Source organism: Pinus tabuliformis, chromosome 2_2 (assembly GCF_031772625.1).
Source record: "Pinus tabuliformis cultivar Carrire ecotype Pingquan chromosome 2_2, CPIR1, whole genome shotgun sequence".
In the NCBI taxonomy this organism is placed as follows: domain Eukaryota; kingdom Viridiplantae; phylum Streptophyta; class Pinopsida; order Pinales; family Pinaceae; genus Pinus; species Pinus tabuliformis.
The window spans coordinates 1,281,640,573-1,281,657,763 of record NC_142300.1 but is presented as its reverse complement, the minus strand read 5'-3'; positions in this window follow the sequence as shown (position 1 = coordinate 1,281,657,763).

Below are 17,191 nucleotides of genomic sequence, written 5' to 3'. Positions count from 1 at the left end.
TTGAGGGAAAGTGATGAAAGGAATTAAGGTAGGCTTAGGATCATGAGGAAGTGGTGTAGGTGATAAAAGAATAGAAATAGGGATTTTTTGTGCTTTTTAGATGCATGACATAGTGGATTTTTTGGGCAAATTTTGGCTAAATGGAGTAGGTGGGTGATGGGGTTGGCATTGGAGGACCCCTCTTAGCATTTGTTAGAGACATCATAGCCATCTAGTTTATTTTTCCCATTGGATCCTCCTTTTGTAGCATTACAGTTTCCTCCTATAACATCTTAGCGAGGAGTCAGAATTGGAGTCTTTTGTAAATTGTATGATGGAGAGAGGTAGGTATGCGAGTGGAGAGTGTGGAAATGAAATGTATAGGTGGAAGAATGGAGGAATACACTTGTATATTATTCACTATAACCACGATTTTTTCATTGTTTGGAGTCCAGCAAAAAGAAAATGTTAGCAGAAAGTGTAAGAACTCCTTCCTTATATTTCTCTTTTTCTCTTCTTTTCTTATTATTTTTTTTAGACAAGAAAGCTACCTCTGCAGAGGTTTTCAACCTGCGTGCCCACCCTAGGCCCTCGTAGTAGGTTTTCACCTAGGGATCTTTTATTTTTCCTTTTTTCCTTTTTTTGATCCTGAGCTACCTCAGAGAGGTTTTCAACTCAGGAGTTTGCCTCAGATGCCTCATGGAGGTTTTCGTATAGGCCCTCTTATTATTTTTTCTCTTTTTTTTTAGAAATTTTGTGGACTGAGGGCTATGAGCCTCCCAATCACATTTATCTCTCTATTGAATGGACTGACAAATTCTTATTTGGACAAAGGTTTCTTGTACAAATTCAACCTATGACCATTGACAAGTAAGGGAATCCCTTCCTCATCATTTGTTCTGATTTGGATAGACCCATTCTTATGACACTTCTCTACCATATAGGGACCTAGCCATATTTTCATTAACTTCCCCTTGAAATCCTTGAATCTAGAATCATACATGATAGCCTAATATCCTTCTTGAAAATTCCTTTCCCTCATATGCTTTTCATGCCAAATATTCTTTTATATTTGGATTACTGGTGGGCTCCAGTATTGTAGCAATAATGCTACAACTCCTGGAACTCCCTTCTTTAATTTTATCAACCCGGTAGTTCGTAACAAACTTGGAAGCGACGGTGCTGTATGCACAAGTACTAGCTCTTGCCGCAGTTGTCACTTGGTCAGCTGGCACAAGTCCGCTAGGAGCTTAAGCCAACTTCTATGAGCTCTTAGAAGAAGCTTTTTAATTGATGGATGAAAGATAACTCGAAAGAAGCTAATCTAATTGTGAAAAGAAACTGAAAGCCAAAAAGAAACGCAAACCCTAGCAAACCCTAATTCTACCAGCTAGTCCTACTGATGCAAAGGAGAGAATGCAAACTACGAAAAGAGATGCCATTACTTCTAGGAAGTTAAAATGCATGTGTCTAAGTTATCACTATCTGAAGAAAAAATCTTTTTGTATTTTTGATTAAGTTATTAGCATTATCATGCATGTGCTTTTAACTGGCTTTTCACTGTGCAGAGGTGGATCAAGGAGGAGAAATGCATGGAAGAGGTCAGGAAGGTACAGAGAGGGTCTAAGAGATCCCTAACATTCTTTCCGAGAGTTCCACAAAGTCTGGATGCCATGCAACCGTGTTTATGAACTTCTACAGGAAGTCTGCAGGGGTTTCTACAGGATGTTCTGTAATTCTTCTACAGGATGTTTCGAAATGGGATTTTGGAGCATGGATGGAGGGAAAAAGATGGAGGAATGAGTATGGAGGTGAAATAGGGGTGTGAAGAGGTCTAGAACTTGGTGGATGAGGTTAAGGAGCGATTGGATTTGTTTAAGGATGGATGAAGCGATGTTGCACAAGAAGATGAGAATCATGGCAAAGTAAGCGGATGAGGCAAATGTAAGGTAAGGTTTATAAGTGAAGGATGAAGCAGGTAGGTTGGATGGAGTATGGGCAGGTAAGGAAGGATAACAGGTACTCTGCAAGTGGTTTTTCAAACTGAACAAACAAAGACATGCAAGAAAACAAAGATCTAGTTATGCTACCCTAATATGATCTAGCTAATAGTAACAAGAATGGACAGCAGCTTTATTTGCAAGGAAACCATGTACAACACGTGAGCAAGAACAGTCCAAAAGATCTGAATGCATGACTAAATCCTACCACTCTATCCCAAACATAAAAAGCTACTTTAACCATCAAAAGAAATCTAAATAACAAAGAAAGATCTAAATCTAGATAGCAGATTTTATTTTAAGAACTCAGCAAAACACATAAAGATAAACAAAGGAGGTACTGGGCGCTTGAGATTGGCCCAACCCCAAGAGCTACAGCCTCCAAAGAGAGATTTAGAGCTGGTGCAAAGCTGGATTCATCTTTATTGATCAAGAAATGAAGAGTTACATCAAAAATGTCCACAAGGAGAGTTTGAGAATGAGCTGAAAGCAAAGCTAATCTATTGCATAAAAATCGAACTACAAACTAGCTACAACAAGACTACGAAATGACTATCTACCAGCTACTATCTACTGGCTAACTAGCTAACATCCACTGGCTAACAAAATGACTAACTGGCTAACCAAAATGAGGCCCTAAGCCTTCTTATTTATACAAATTGAGGACCCAACAGTCCTCCTAAACTTTAGGGACTCGGCTGCCCAAAACTTGGAGTTAACAGCAGTCCTACTTGACTTGCCTGGCTGCCCTTGTGCTGATTGATTCGGTGGCCCTTGAACTCCGAGCTGATGGTGGAGAATTCGAGGTAAGGGCCCATAAATGAGGGGGACACCTTCCTACAAATCCTCTAGCTTGTTCTCCCACGAATTTGGCTGCCAAGTGCTCATTAAGACCTTCAATTTTGTCTCCAAGTGGACCAAAAAGGCTACACAAAGCACCCATTAGACTTGTTGGCATAATGACTAACCAAATTCACTCTATTAACATAAAAATAATCAAAAACATGCAATAAACTAATGAGAATGGTGGATTAAGTCAAATTAGGAGGTTGAATGAGCCCAAATAATTGTCCATTTTTGGGGCTCATCATCACCCCCCTACTGAAAGTGTTGCTCATCCTCTGAGCAACCAATCTCTCTCCTCATCATTGATGGCCCTGGTGGCTTCTTTGGCTAACATCTCGGCCGATTCCTCCTTTGGCTTCCCTCTTTTCAAACTTCCTGTAGAAACAGTTCGCTGGCTTCCTATAGAAACAGTCCTCTGTCTTCCTGTAGAAACAGACAGCACCACTGTATCTTGCCAGCTGGGCTGTGGCAGCCTTCATCTTCTCCTCCTTTCTGCTCTTCTTCCTCACTGCCTGTTTCTTGCAACTCTGAGCTAGTGTGATTTGATTAAGTAATATTTGAATGAGAGAGGATTTAATGAGGAGGATCTATCTCCTATAATCTCTCCTCCTTGTCTCATTCAAGTTTCTGCTCTTAATTAGCCAAAATTGCCATGATTTTCTCCCAAAAACTCAATGACGAGGCTCATCAATATGCTGATAGGCCTGATGGATATGCTGAGAAACAAATTGGTGGTGGTGTAGAGGCTGGTACTTGAGGCCTTGGACTATGATATGTTCGCCATGCAACTGAACCTTCTTCCATCTCTCTTTATACCATTCAAGCTCTGCCATGCTACTTTGTTTTACGCTTAATTCAATAGCTAGCTTGTCGACATTTGTGTTATACCCTTTTTCAGTTTCTCCAGCTTTTTGTAGGGCCAGCTGTGCATGATCATTCTGAGCTCCAACGTCAATAACTTCAAGCTGCAATAAAATACCCATCTCGTAAGGGGATTCTGAATTGGAATTCTCTATTGATCGTATCCCTCTTATGGAGTTTTGCAAAACCTCCTCCAAAACAGAATCATACCTTGTGTGCTCTGAAAGACAGGCCTGTACAATCTCATCAAAAGAAGTTTGTTGGCTTCGCATAGTCAAACTAAGCATTTCCAAAACCGTCTGAGTGTTTTGAATACAAGCTACACCATTGCCTGAGCAAAGCATGTAAGTGCCAAAAGGTCTGTATGGGCTGCTTGGAGAAACAAAGATCTGTTTCAGAAGAGTCCTACAAGCATCTTGAATTAAAGAATCAGGCACATTTGTGCCCTGCCAATAAGGAAAAATGGTAGTCAAGGAGCTATCAATGGACTCAATCAGTGCAAGGAGCATCCGAGGAACAATATCATGCTTGGAAACCACGTGACAAAAGTTTCCTCCTCAGTTCTTACGGCCAACTGCTTCAACAAGCCTTTCATGTCCGACCAGAGGGCAACCAAATGTGATACAAAAGGGAGAGCTTTGCCTTAGCCTTCTCCCAGAACCCATAATGTGGCCAAGGTTGCAACTGCCCCTCCTATGGAGTGACCCACAAATATTATGGGCTTGAGTTTCTTTTGTTTGAAGTCCGTGTAAATCTGCAACTTTGCTTGGAAATCTGTTTTCTTGATTATATGGAGAAACAACATAAGAGCTCCTGGATGAATGAAGGCTGGTTCACCATCATCACCCTTGAGGCATTCAGAGGAGACCTTTTGAACAGTTTTTATATTGTCCTCTCCACGTTTACTCTGGTTGACAATGAAATCTTCTACTCTTTGAAGCGAAAGCGACACATACGAAATCTTCATGTTCATTCACAGTAAAGCCCTCTGAATTGCTTGCATGAAGAGACTCTTCCCAAACCTTGGGCAGTAGTCCATATGAGACAAGAAAAGTTGCAATCTCCTGACCACCAGTGAACTCTGGAGTTTTCGTTTCTGACTCCATGGCCTGTTATTGCTACTGGATTTATTCCACAATGGTGTCGGATCTCAGAGCTTTCTTCAAGCTCCAAACTAGATGAAGAACCTTAGGCTTCTCTGCTCTGGAAGACTCTGCTGCACTTTCCTGTAGAAGACCCCACTCGTTTCCTGTAGAATGTGATTCTGCCTTTGAGTGAGCCCGATGCACGAGTGGAATTCGAGAACAGTTAGGAAACTCAGCGGAGGACGATAGGTTAAGCCGGTTGTGGAAGCAGAGGATGTATACTTCGAGTTGGACATGATGCAAGTGCAAGTTAACAGCAGTCTATGAGTTTCAGCTGAGCGCTCAGATTTCTGCGTGATTTTTGGAGTGAGGTGGCACAGACGGGTGCTGGCCCATGCAACTGCTGTGTTATCATGAACTGCAGTGGTTAACTGTGTGTTCTCTGCCTGTAATCTCATCCATCAGTTGCACTGGAGTTAGGCTGCCCACACTGTCCGTTTTTTTTTTTTAATTTTCACGTGCATGACTGACCCATGCATGCTGCGTGACTTGCTCGTGAGTGCTAGAGAACTGGGTGTCTTGCTACATTCATTGCTTAATTTCACCATTCCATTCGTTCATGCAATGCTTAGACTAGATTCATGCAATAGATGAACAAGGTTTAGTCACGTACCTGAAGTCAAACGGCTGCTTGTGAAGCTTTTTGCTGCTGCGTGCTTTGATTCTGCTGCTGCATGCTTGGATCCTTTGATTGCATGAGGGTTTGGCTGATGATTTTTGATTGCTTTTCCTTGTGCAGGTGTCCTCTGGCCGGATCTGAGCTGCATGCAATTGTTTCCACGTTCAGATCTGCACGTTCAAGCTGCTGTTGTTGCAATGTCACAGAACCAGAACTTGTTTTCGCCATTTCTCCCAAACGGTAAAGCGGATTGATCTGAAACTTGCTGAGCATGTTTCTATCATCATGATGCATCTCCCATAGCAAAATCGTGATCAATGGATGCACGGATTTCGAGAAAAATGGAAAATGGCTGAAGATTTCAGAGATCGATTTCTCGGAAACCGTGCATCGGAATCGGCTGAAACTGCTTGGGTAGGTTACCATCACTCATATGCATATCCCCATGAAACAGATTTTGAAACGGATGCACGGTTATGGAGAAAATGCAAAAATGGCTGATGGTGATGGAGGCTGATTTCTTGGAAACTGTGCACCGAAACGGCATGAAACTACTCAGGCATGTTGTCATCACCCTTGTAAAATTCCCCATAAAACAGTTTGTCAAATGGATGCATGGTTTTCAAGTTATGGCAAAAACAAATTTTGCTCTATGGATTTTTGCCTCAAGGCTTTTTGCAAATGTTTGCATGGAAGGAAAAACTGAGCTTGGGCTGTGATGCAGGCATGGAGATGATGGAGGAGGAGTTGGAAGATTGCATGAGGACTTCTAAACCCTTGAGGAAGCTACCATGTTCGCCAAACCACTTTTTGAAATCCATGTCTAGTTTCCCACAATTTCTACAAGAAGTTCATGTAGAAGCACAAGGAGGTGGAAAAAATGATGGATAAAGGCAAGGGATGGACACACAAGTGCTTGTAGGCCTAATCAACAGATTCCCACCATTAGATTCACTTTTGAAATTGGATTTGGCTCGTCCAAAGGTTCTACAGGATGTTTCCTGTAGAAATACAGAGCTTCCTGTAGAAGGCAAAAAAAAATTCCTTTAACCTTGATTTGAGTGCTCCTCCTGTCATGAAACGTCCTTCTTGCAACCTGCAATTAGCCAATGGAATTATTTTTATTTTTCTTTTTCTTTTTCTCTTTTGTTTTTTTTTTTTTTTTTTTTTGAAAAACAACTAGGGCGCCTCATGGAGGTTTTCACCCTAATTGCCTGCCTTTGGCGCCTCCAAGGGAGGTTTTCACCCAAAGATCTTATTCTCTTTTCTCTTTTTTTCCAACCCATTGACCGCCTCATGGAGGTTTTCAATCAATGAGCCAATCTAAGGCGCCTCCGAGGAGGTTTTCACCTTAGATTTCTATTTTCCTCTTTTTTCATTTTTTTTTTTTCTTTTTCTTTTTTTTTTTTTTTTTCTTTTTTTTTCTTTTTTCTACCCTACCCTACTTGAAAAACAAAATCGTTCTCAAGTATAAGAATACTTCCAATGGAGCCATGTGCACATCGAGATTAGAGACAAGATGATGTGAAGGCTCGAAATGCATGCTTGGACAACTATCCGGACTTTAGAGACCAAATGATCTGACTTTGAAGGGATCAAACATAGCTGAGGAAGAGAGTACCGCTGCAACTTAGTGACCTTCTGAAACCATATCTCAATATAGCTTTGATATCCTTGGTCCTCTTGCTGATTTGGATCATTCTTCATGTCACCTTCTATCATGACCTTCTGATCTTCCTCTTTTTGTTGATCTTTCTCTTGAGTACATGGAGGATTTGATGATAACCATGAGGGAACTCTCTCGATCTCTGATTTAGATCTCTTCTCTTCATCAAGTGCAGCCCATGGTTCTTTGATCTCCTCTTTGGAACCTTCTTTTTCCTTTGGTCCTTCAATGTTGTCAATAGATTCTCTCTTTTGCAACACTCTTCCTGAGCTTTGGTGAACATCATTGAGCTCAAAAGGAGTCATTTGCATATGTTGTGCCTCAGATTTGCAATGGGGTTGAGCTGCTCCATTGTATGGCTTTGGAAATGGTACGGGTAGTTGAGTGGAGGTGTGAAATTGAGATGGAGATGGATGGCATTGTGGTTGGGTAGGAATTTGGGGTTGCCTTGGTGGAGGAGGAGGCGATGGTTGTGGATGAGCAGGTGGTGGAGGAAAATGAGCGGGATGAGAGTTGTACTGGGGCCTCCACTCCTGATAAGGTGCATTCCACTGAGGCTGTGGCTGAGCATAAGAGTGAAATGAATGAGCAACTGGTTGGGCATAATATGGATCTGTGAAGGAACAAGGAGGAGGTGTGAACCAGGAAGGATGAGCAGGGGGACCCCAAGAAGGCATGAAAGTGGCTTGATAGGGGTCATAATAGGTCTCGGGTGTCCCTTGCAGTTCCTGCTGGTAAGATCTAGGTCCATGCGGCCAACTTTGGTTCATGTAATAGAGTGATTCAGTGGCTCCTTTGGCTCTCTGATATGCAGCTTTGAATCTGGGTAAGGAAGGGCACTGATCTGTAGGATGGTATGCTTCACAGACAAAACACACTTCTATGGAGTACAATGGACATTCGTTCCTAGGATGCTTTCTAGTGCACCTAGGACAAAAAATGACGAAAGCCCTCTTGGCTTCCTCTTGCTTCTGTTGGATCCGCAAGGTATCCAGTTGCATGGCAAGAAACTGCCTCATATCACTCTTGAAATCTTTGATCTAATTTTCAAATTCATCTTTGGACAAGATGTTGCTCCCAACATTTCTACTTGTAGCCATTTGCTCCAGAGGAATGTTTTCTTCTTCTTCTCCCCTAGAGGTTCTTTAAATATGCCTTGATGTCCACCCAGGGGTTCTTTAATCACAACCATCGAAGAAGAGAGAACGTTGGCTGTGTGAAGCAGTGGGGGTGTTGTGCAATCATTTTTCTAACTTATCTCTACTCCTACAAGACATGAAATGAAATCTTTTTGGTTGATTTTTTCTTTTTTCTACTTCTACATGCAAAACTGAAATAGATTGAACTGCAACTAACTATCTTGCTAAAATGAAAATGCGGAATTGAAATGAAAGCAGGAAAGGACTAATCTATTTTGCTCAAATGAAATTGCAGGAATGAAATGCTAGGCTACGCTTGCGGAATTGAAATGCTAATCTACGCTTGCAGAAATGAAATTGCAGAATTGAAATGCTAATCTATGAAAGCGAGAAATGCTAATCTATGAAAGCGGGAAATGCTAATCTACTTTTGCATAAACGAAATTGCATAATGGAAATGAAATAAACTACTTAGCAGAAGATTGTAGTGGAAAATAGAAGAAAAGCGACAATCACCAATACTCTGACGCTTCCCCGGCAACGGCGCCAAAAAGATGGTGGGCTCCAGTATTGTAGCAATAATGCTACAACTCCTGGAACTCCCTTCTTTAATTTTATCAACCCAGTAGTTCGTAACAAACTTGGAAGCGACGGTGTTGTATGCACAAGTACTAGCTCTTGCCGCAGCTGTCACTTGGTCAGCTGGCACAAGTCCGCTAGGAGCTTAAGCCAACTTCTATGAGCTCTTAGAAGAAGTTTTTTAATTGATGGATGAAAGCTAACTCGAAAGAAGCTAATCTAATTGCAAAAAGAAACTGAAAGCCAAAAAGAAACGCAAACCCTAGCAAACCCTAATTCTACCAGCTAGTCCTACTGATGCAAAGGAGAGAATGCAAACTACGAAAATAGATGCCATTACTTCTAGGAAGGTAAAATGCATGTGTCTAAGTTATCACTATCTGAAGAAAACATCTTTTTGTATTTTTGATTAAGTTATTAGCATTATCATGCATGTGCTTTTAACTGGCTTTTCACTGTGCAGAGGTGGATCAAGGAGGAGAAATGCATGGAAGAGGTCAGGAAGGTACAGAGAGGGTCTAAGGGATCCCTAACATTCTTTCCGAGAGTTCCACAAAGTCTGGATGCCATGCAACCGTGTTTATGAACTTCTACAGGAAGTCTGCAGGGGTTTCTACAGGATGTTCTGTAATTCTTCTACAGGATGTTTCGAAATGGGATTTTGGAGCATGGATGGAGGGAAAAAGATGGAGGAATGAGTATGGAGGTGAAATAGGGGTGTGAAGAGGTCTAGAACTTGGTGGATGAGGCTAAGGAGCGATTGGATTTGTTCAAGGATGGATGAAGCGATGTTGCACAAGAAGATGAGAATCATGGCAAAGTAAGCGGATGAGGCAAATGTAAGGTAAGGTTTATAAGTGAAGGATGAAGCAGGTAGGTTGGATGGAGTATGGGCAGGTAAGGAAGGATAACAGGTACTCTGCAAGTGGTTTTTCAAACTAAACAAACAAAGACATGCAAGAAAACAAAGATCTAGTTATGCTACCCTAATATGATCTAGCTAACAGTAACAAGAATGGACAGCAGCTTTATTTGCAAGGAAACCATGTACAACACGTGAGCAAGAACAGTCCAAAAGATCTGAATGCATGACTAAATCCTACCACTCTATTCCAAACATAAAAAGCTACTTTAACCATCAAAAGAAATCTAAATAACAAAGAAAGATCTAAATCTAGATAGCAGATTTTATTTTAAGAACTCAGCAAAACACATAAAGATAAACAAAGGAGGTACTGGGCGCTTGAGATGGGCCCAACCCCAAGAGCTACAGCCTCCAAAGAGAGATTTAGAGCTGGTGCAAAGCTGGATTCATCTTTATTGATCAAGAAATGAAGAGTTACATCAAAACTGTCCACAAGGAGAGCTTGAGAATGAGCTGAAAGCAAAGCTAATCTATTGCATACAAATCGAATTACAAAATGACTACAACAAGGCTATGAAATGACTAACTACTAGCTACTATCTACTGGCTAACTAGCTAACATCCACTGGCTAATAAAATGACTAACTGGCTAACCAAAACGAGGCCCTAAGCCTTCTTATTTATACAAATTGAGGACCCAACAGTCCTCCTAAACTTTAGGGACTCGGCTGCCCAAAACTTGGAGTTAACAGCAGTCCTACTTGACTTGCTTGGCTGCCCTTGTGCTGATTGATTCGGTGGCCCTTGAACTCCGAGCTGATGGTGGAGAATTCGAGGTAAGGGCCCATAAATGAGGGGGACACCTTCCTACAAATCCTCTAGCTTGTTCTCCCACGAATTTGGCTACCAAGTGCTCATTAAGACCTTCAATTTTGTCTCCAAGTGGACCAAAAATGCTACACAAAGCATCCATTAGACTTGTTGGCATAATGACTAACCAAATTCACTCTATTAACATAAAAATAATCAAAAACATGCAATAAACTAATGAGAATGGTGGATTAAGTCAAATTAGGAGGTTGAATGAGCCCAAATAATTGTCCATTTTTGGGGATCATCAATTACCTCAGTGTGTAGGGGAGCTTTCATTCTAGATTCATCTAAACTATTAAGTTGGAGTTGCCTTTCCTATTTTGTTGTAGTGAGATTCAAATATAACTGAGCTTCCATCCTCAAGGTGTTGTACCCAAATGCAATAGACAATAGGACCTTCTTCCTATAGACCAGCTCAAATGGAGTGAGTCCAATGGTGGTATTCCAAGTGGTGTTGTAGGCCCAAGTGGTTTCCACAAGTCTGTCCGCCCAATATTTTTTGTTATTGCTAATAACCTTGGTAAGCAAGTTCTCCAATGTGGTGACATCCACCTACCCATTTTCTTAAGGGTGATAGGCAGTATATGTCATGTGCTTGATGTGGTGTTGCTTCATAAGGTCTTCAATCGAACTTGATGTAAATTGTTTTCCTTGATTAGTGACTATTTCCCTTGGAAAACCAAATTTATAGAATATTTTCTCCCTTAGAAAATTGGCCACCTTCTACTCAGTTTTTGTCTTTACTGCTTTTGTTTCATCCCATTTGTTCAAGTAAAATGTGCATACAATGATTTACCTATTTTGTCTTGATGGGGGTTCAATAGGTCAAATTAAATCCATGCCCCAATTTTCCAATGGCTCTAGAGTCACTTGAGGTTATAAGGGAATTTCATCCTTGGGTGTTAGCTTACCCATTCTTTTACATTGATCACACCTGGTGGTGTACCTCCTAGCATCCTGATGTAAAGTGGGCGAATAATAACCCAATTGTAAAACTTTGAAGGTTGTCCTATTAGAAACAAAGTGGCCCACATAGGGTCCATCATTGCATGTAGAGAGGATGTCAAATACCTCTTCCTCGCTCACACATCTTCTCGGGATTTCATCTAGCCCCAATCTAAAAAGGTTTCCCCCAATCCAGGTGAATTGGGCACTCTTCCTAATAATATTGCTTTTCTCTCTGGAGGATAAGTTAGGAGGGAACCTCGAAGCAACCAAATAGTTGGATATATCATCAATCCAAGGTGAAAGCACTAAAATGGCAAAGAGATGTTCAACTGGAAGTCAATCATCTATCATTTCTTCCCTTTCTACAGGCAGGTTTATTCTTGACAAGAAACTTGCAGTCACATTCTCTTTCCTTGGTTTATCAACAATAGTCAAATCAAATTGTTGCAATAATAACAACCATCTAATTAACCTACTATTAACATTGGGTTTATTCATTAAATACTTAATGGTTGCATGATCATTGTGAACCAAAGTTTGATAACCAATGATATAATGGCTAAACTTGTTTAAATAATGTACTACAGATAAGAGTTTTTTTCAGTGACAGTATAATTCCTCTCAGCTTTAGAGAGATTTTTACTAATGAAATAGATAACATAAGGCAATTTTTCTTCCATTTGTCCTAAGGCATTCCCCACAGCTTTTTCTGAGGCATATGTGTGTATATGGAAAGGTAATGACCATTTGAGACCCCTGAGGATGTGTGCAGTGATCAAATTTTCTTTTAGTATTTCAAAGGCTTCTTGACAGTTGTTTGTCCAACAAAAATCTGAATCTTTAGCTAATAGTCCAAACAAGGGTGAAGCCAGTTTTCTAAAATATTTAATGAACCTTCTATAATACCCAGCTAATCTAAGGAAACTCCTAACATCTCTTTGATTTTGAGGGATAGGGACCATTTTGATGATGGAAATCTTGTTTGGGTCAACTTGTATTCCTTCCTTGGATATGGAATGGCCAAGGATAGTCCCTGCATTCATCAAAAAATCACATTTCTCAGGGCTCAATGAGAGATTCATTTCAATACATTTCTTCAAGACTTTGCACAAATTGGAAAGAGATTCCTGGAAGTCACATCCATAAGGAGTGAAATCATCCATGTATATATCAACCGAGTCATGAACAAGCTCAGAAAAAATACTCAGAAATTCCCTATGAAAGTTAGCAAGGGCATTGCATAGACCGAATGGAAGAACTATATAGGAAAAGGTACCCCAAGGACATGTAAATGTGGTCTTATCTTGGTCTTCAGGGCTAATTTGAATCCACTAAATCCATCCAGGAAAGAGAATAATTTATTTCCTTCAAGTCCATCTAGGACTTGGTCAAAGAAGGGCAAAGGAAAATTGTCCTTCTTTGTAGCCTTGTTAAGCTCCCAGTAATCAACACATATTCTCCATTTCCCATTCTTCTTGGGAACTAAAACAAGAGGTGACACCCACTCACTATCTGAAATGGGGTATATGAACCCTGCATCCAGTAGATTTTGTAATTATTCTTTCACAATGTCCTTAAGAGTTGGGTTCATCCTTCTCTGGGGTTGGCACATAGGCTTACATCCCTCTTTGATGTAAATATGATGAGTACAAACTGAGGGATGCAAACCTTTCATTTCCTTATAATCCCAAGCAAAAGCATCCAGGTGTTGCCTCAGTACATTTCACAATTGTTCTTCTTGTTTGGCCAAGAGATAGGGGTTGATATTTGATGAGGCTCATCAATAGGTATATCATAAGGGTCATAATGCCATCCTCCAGCTTTAGAACTATCTCTTTATCACATTTATTTACAATTTTTGTTATATTATGCTTAGTGAGAGGGGTAAAAGATGTTTTGCTATGTCATGTGGCCTAATATGGTTTAAATGTAGGAAATGGAGCAATTTTGAGATAATTTCAATGCAAGAGCTCAAAGTAGACAACAGGGAGATATTATAGGAGGTTTTCCACCTCCTTAACTCCCTCAATCAGCCAAAATCACCACTTTCTCTCTCATAAGCTCGAGGTCATTGGTAGTCAAGCAAGTGCAGTTCAAGGAGATCTAGATCCACCTTTCTCTAGTTTTGGGAGGAAAAAATCCCTATTTTCTAAGGAATTTTTGGTAGCTACACTACTTTATAAATAAACATTCCAAAGAGTTCATTAGGATTCAAACTTTGTTTTCAACTAAGAGGTTATTGAGCTCAAGCACTTGATACTGTTAATTTTGACTTGTTATGTGATGTATTTGACATTGATGCAATGATAATGAGAAGTTTATTATTGATCCATCACTAAGTTAGTTTCATAGGGACGAGGCTCTTGGGTTTGGGCCCAACCCCAGTGGCTTAGGTCCCTCTTATGTATTGGTATTTATTTTTAGCTTAGAATGTTTGTTAGTTTTTTGCATTTTATTAGAATATAATTCCTCAAAAAGCATATGATTTCTACCTTTATCTCATCTCTCTCATGGGAGCATGAATAGAGAAATCAACAATCAAAGGCAAAAATTGATATGTTTATGATTTCTTGGAAGAAGGTCTATATTAGTTATCTTGTTTTTCATATGTTTGTTATAGCTTAGAAGTTGATTCATTGCCTAGATCATAATTTTTGGCATAAATTAGGTAGTGTTTAAATTCAACTCATCTTTTCCACCATTGGTTATGTTATTTTGTAAATTATAATAGAGCATGTGCATGTGATCTTGAAAGATTGTTTGATTTGTAGCCGAGGGGCCTTTCAACCATCTCCATCCAGGCCTTCTTCACCCTCTTTTATGAATCACAAATTTTGTTCGTAAGCTCCTTCTCTTAAGTCACCGTGCGCAGCCCTCTTAGTCCAAAAGAAGCCTTCCTGAGGTGTTGAGCTTCCATATGGGTGTTGACCACCTTTAATCCATCTACCACAACCTCCATCCACCTTTCCATCCCTTGATTTCATCATTCCTACCTTCCAAACCCTCTCGATAGCCTTCCTATAGCATTACAGGCCTTCTTGTAGCAATACAGGGTTCCTGTAGCACCACTTTTACCCCCTATTTTGACCTGTGATGCAAGTTTGACTTAGTTTAGGAGTAGGTTGACCCCCAGCTTGGACTCCATGATCAAGGGCAACACCTAGGCCATTCCAACCATCATTTTTCCTTCACTGCAAGATAGAATAGCATTAGCTTCTTTATCACATATTTAGCACAAGTAGAAAATTGATTTATATGCAAGTGTGAATTAGATAGATGATGCATGAAATCTTGAGTTATGATTTGGTAGGATAATATCATGTTTACAAGTGAATTTGATAGCTAGATGGTTTATTGAAAAATATTGCAGATTCCTATCTACAGGTAGTATAGCTCTTGTGTTCTTTCATGAATTGATTCAGTAGCATTTACAAGTTGGTAGCATCTACAAGTTAGAGTTTGAAAAGCATTTACCTTTGACATTAGAGTTAGATTCTGAATTTCACTTTCAGTAGTTAATTTCTTCCTAATTCGGTATAAGAATGGTCTTGGAGTACTATTGATCAAATGTCCTAGTTAAGGGTGGCATGAGTAGAATTCCATCTACTATCTATATAGCACTCTCACCTCAAAGTTTGTATGAACCCCGAGTTGATAAATAGAGTTGAGGAGCCCTTGGGAATTGCAGCATTCTTGGTGCAATACCAAGGCCACCAATTTTTGGCGTCGTTTCCGGGGAGGTGTCTAGGTAGATGTTATTTATTCTTAAGCATTACTTTTTGTTTTGCATTTAGTTTTGAAAAAAATCACATAAAAGAAGAACATTTTTCTTTCATGCCTCATAGGAATAGAGATACCCAAAAATTCTTACCAAACACCCCCACACCTTCAAACAGTCAACTTTCACTCTTCTTCAGTAACTGTTAGCTTCCCTCTCTGACGACAGGGGAGTTAGAAGACCCTTAAGGTAAACAACCTTAGATCTTTGAATAACCTATTAGGGAAGAATAATAACCCATTTCACCTACCCAAACCATGGTTGAAAACAGGAATGATGAGGTTTTCCCTATCAAATAAACTAATGGAGAGGCTACAATGAAGAATATTAGCCCTACAACCCTCCCTCACTTCCATGGCTTAACCTCTGAGGATACTGATACTTTTATGTTTAAATTTGTTGTTGTTTGTAGGACCTATCTCTATGCCTTTGATGACCATAAGTTGAAGTTATTCCCGTCTATCCTTGAGGATGTAGCCTTCGTTGGTTTAGGGATCTGCCTAGGGATACCATCACTACCTAGGCTCAAATGAAACAGGCCTTTAATAAAAAGTACAGGGACTAGTGTAGGTCCAAAGAAACCAAAGAAGAAATATTTAGAATGACTCTTGGACCTGACGAAAAGACTATGAGGAGAGATTTCAGCTCAGTTATAGAAGGGACAGATCCATCCTTGATTCTTAATCACTCAAGTTAGTTCTTCTCTGAGGGATCGGGGAGGACATGCTGAAAACCCTCAACATGTTGTCTAGGGGAGACATCTATCAGTTATCTTATGAAGACATCAAAATAGTTTTCAAAAACCACTCTAGGGTTGCTAGGAAGAAAGGTAGGGCTAGTCGAGCCTTGGTCAGTTCCTCTCCTTCCACAATATCCACCAAGAATGAAATTGGAAACATGTTGGAGGACTTTAAAAGTGAAATGTTGCAAACCTTTTCTTCACAAATGGATACCATGCAGATGAAGAGGAGACAAGAGGAAGCAGAGAGAACCTTAGTTATTTTATGCCCTAAATGCACTAAAAGGCACCACAAAAATGAATGCCCATTAAATGCCATAGAGGTGTTCTCAGTCTGTGAGGAAAACCATGCCACAGATAAATGTCCTTCTTTTCCTGGGTTAAAAGATGTATACCAAGGGGTAGAAGGTAGATCTGATAAACTCTATTTTATAAATCAAAGGAGGCCTCAAGGACCTCAGCCATACTAGCAGGGCTTGCAAGGTTCATCTTACTCTTATTACCATCCCAACCAAAATACACCCTTTCCACCCTGGTACTCTTCCACTCATCCATCATGGTCCACACCTCCTTCTTGGCCTTATTCTTCTCAATATCCTCCCCAACCTGTTAATCAACCATTTCAGCCATATTCTTCTCAACATCCTTAATGGAATAACCCATCACAAGGGTGGAGGCTTGTTGAGGGCCAAAAATGTTTGCCTCAACATTGGGGATAACCACCCGGTCTGGACCTTAAAGCAGCTCCTTTTCCGTTTGGAGTAGTGGCTCTGACTGGTTTAACTAGGTCCAGTTGCCTTCTCCCTATCGCTATTAGTTTATGATGCATCTCTAACTACCAATAGACAGGGATATCAGATCACTTCTTCTTGCTGATCGAGCAAAAGAATGACCCTTAAGTTGATTTGGGTTCAGCCAAGCCACAACTAAAATTTTGCCTCTTTGAGAAGAGGACTTAAAAGAATGTAGAACTTAATCTAAATGCAAACTTATTCTATAATGCAAGCAAAAGAAACTAATCTTAATCCTATCTTAATTAGGTAGATATAGATCTAACCCAACTAAAAGCAAGATAATTAAATGATAAGGATTTAAATATGTCTGATTTTTAATTAGTATCAAGCTAACGAAGCAGCTCAATTAACTGACATTTG